General features: G+C 38.0%; 1 pseudogene across 1 annotated transcript; it reads left to right on the top strand.

The window, feature by feature from the left end:
• The first annotated feature begins 1,252 nt into the window (after positions 1 to 1,252).
• Positions 1,253 to 2,432, top strand: LOC149189904 (caffeic acid 3-O-methyltransferase 3 pseudogene; annotated as a pseudogene). The gene is made up of 3 exons (XR_016255614.1): positions 1,253 to 1,793; positions 1,912 to 1,976; positions 2,071 to 2,432. The product of XR_016255614.1 is annotated as a caffeic acid 3-O-methyltransferase 3 pseudogene (transcript).
• Positions 2,433 to 2,772: the final 340 nt, after the last annotated feature.

Genomic DNA, 2,772 nt, shown 5'->3' with positions numbered 1-2,772 from the left:
AAATAGTAATGGAAATGATTTGGGTGTGTTGACAAGTTCTAATTTAAACTATATTAGTTAAGGATGAAGCTCTTCAAGTTATTCGAATTAGCATTTTGGAACGTCTTATCTTTTTTCTCCATATTTATAGATTTCAAATTGTCAACCAGAGATAATTGTTTTGCCCAATGAGTCACAATTTGTTGGCTTGTTAACAACTCCCTTAAATTTTACTTAAAATGAAAGGGGCCCCTATATGAACTCTAAGAAAATTATATTTTTATTGCTTTGGTTGCTTGATCTTCAGTGTTTTTTACCTCACTTTTGATTGCCCCAATTGCCTTCACTTTTCCCAGAGCTCTCTAATGATATATAATATAATTCGTTTGATTTTGATGCTTGGTTTCAAAATTATGATTGCGTGAAGTTTGAATTACTTTTTTAGCCTAGGCATATTTTTATTGCTTTGGTTGCTTGATCTTGAGTGTTTTTCACATCAATTTTGATTGCCCCATTTCCCTTCACTTCTCCAAGAGCTCCCCAATAATATATAATATAATTCGTTTGATTTCGATGCTTAATTTGAAACTTATAATTGCATGAATTTTGAATTACTTTCTTCTACCTAGGAAATTTAATTCACCTGTGTGTATAAATTAATTAATTAATTAATATTATATGTTAATAAATATAAATTATATGTTATTATATAGTGTTGTAACTTTTGTATTTCATTACATTAAAACCCCTTATAACACGTATATATATTAAAATTGTGAATATTAAAGGCATTTGCATATACTGTAAATTATATTATGTTTATACATATTATGTAGGCCCTGCACTTGACCCATGTATATAGTACATGTCAGACGCATTTTATAATATAACTCACTACATATTTTAGGATTGAACCTATATAATGTAAGTATTTTGTAAATAAAACCATAAACCCAGCTCGTAGAGGTTTGTAATAATCGACATATCCGAGTTATGGAAAGCGAGGAGACTTTAATTTATTCAAGATAGGGGAGGCCGTGAGCGCCTGGTTTATTACGCCCTAAGGCGTTTCCATTTGAAATGGACTCTCCTGTGATCCGCGCTGTCTTGGTTATTCACCATTAGATTTAGTGTTAGACGATTAAAAACTTTACTACCGTTGATCTCATAACTGACTCTTGCCGCTCAATAACTGACTCCTGTGATCCGCGCTGTCTTGGTGGGGTATACGAAGGGGATGATCCGCGCTGTCTTGGTGGGGTATACGAAGGGGATGAGTTTCATAGCAGGCGTGCTTCTGCTGTACAGAATTCTGAGGTTCCTTACTTCCTATGGTGTTTTCTCTGAACAAGAAGAGGCCGATCAGGCAGACGATGCAGACACCAAGAAAATAAAGTTCGGCTTGACGGGCATTTCGAAGCTGCTGGTGCAGGGAGGAAATCAGCAATTATGTGGGCCGTTCCTGCTCCTGATAGCGAACAACGTCTACCTGGAAGCCTTTCAACATTTGCACGAATCTGTCTTGGAGGGCTGCTACACATTTAACAAAGCTTATGGTACGAGTCCCTGGGAATATCTGGGCCACGATCCCCAAGCTAATCAGATTTTCAACAACGCCATGGTCACTAATAGCAGCAATGTCATGGCTTCCGTGGCGAAGATGTATGAAGATGGGTTTAAGAGTATGGCGACGCTGGTAGACGTTGGAGGAGGTATGGGCTCTGCCTTGTCCACAATTGTGAAGGAACATTCATACATTCGTGGGATTAATCTCGATCTGCCTCATGTCATTGCCACTGCGCCTGCCATAACTGGTAATTAGATTTGTAATGTTGGTCACCATTAATATAATAAATTTGTAAATTTGTTGATATATATAACATGATAGCAAGTTGATGATGATTTATGCCTGGGAACGAGGGAGTGTTGCAGGGGTGGAGCATATGGAGGGAAATATGTTCGAGCACATACCTTCTGCCGATGCAGTCTTGATGAAGGTGACGATTTCATCTATGGTCTTCTGTTTGCATAAGAAATTTACTGCAGTGGATTTGTTGAGGGCTAATAATATTCTATTGTCATTTACTGCAGTGGATTATCCATGACTGGGGGACGAGGAGTGTGTGAAGTTGCTGAGAAGAAGCTATGAGGCAACGCCAGCGAAGGGAAAGGTGTTAATTGTGGAAGCCATTGTTGGTGGAGACAAAGAAGGTGAAAGCATGTCGAGGCGATTGGGATTGTTATATGATATAACGATGATGGTTTATACAGCTGGTGGGAAGGAGAGAACAGAGGAAGAATTCAAAGGACTGTTCGAGCGGGCAGGGTTCAAGAGGTACACCATCATCAAGTTACCTTTCCTTCAGTCGCTCATAGTGCTGTCCAAAGCCTAATAAGCGGTTGTGCTTCCGATTATCGTTACAATAACGTTGGTTTTGCTGGGGTTGTTTTCATGCAGTGTATGACCTATGTTTTATGTGGTACGTCAATAGTTTGAATTTTTAAGGAAATAACGTTGGTTTTGCTGGGGTTGTTATCATGCAGTATATGACCTATGTTTTATGTGGTACGTCAATAGTTTGAATTTTTAAGGAGCTAAAGGATTTAGAGTGCGATTATTGCTATAATTAATGTTGGTTTTGTCTTGCAGTATAAGATCTATGTGATAGGCCAATAGTTTGAATTTTTAACGAGCAAAAGGATTTATATTGGGAGTAATCGGGATGGCTTCCACGATACTCTTAACTCAGAGATTTATAAGATTTGTTAAGGGTAGACATGGTTGAAATTATT

The sequence above is a fragment of the Pinus tabuliformis genome, chromosome 3_1 (assembly GCF_031772625.1).
Source record: "Pinus tabuliformis cultivar Carrire ecotype Pingquan chromosome 3_1, CPIR1, whole genome shotgun sequence".
Lineage (NCBI taxonomy): Eukaryota > Viridiplantae > Streptophyta > Pinopsida > Pinales > Pinaceae > Pinus > Pinus tabuliformis.
This window is presented reverse-complemented; position numbering and strand designations above follow the sequence as displayed.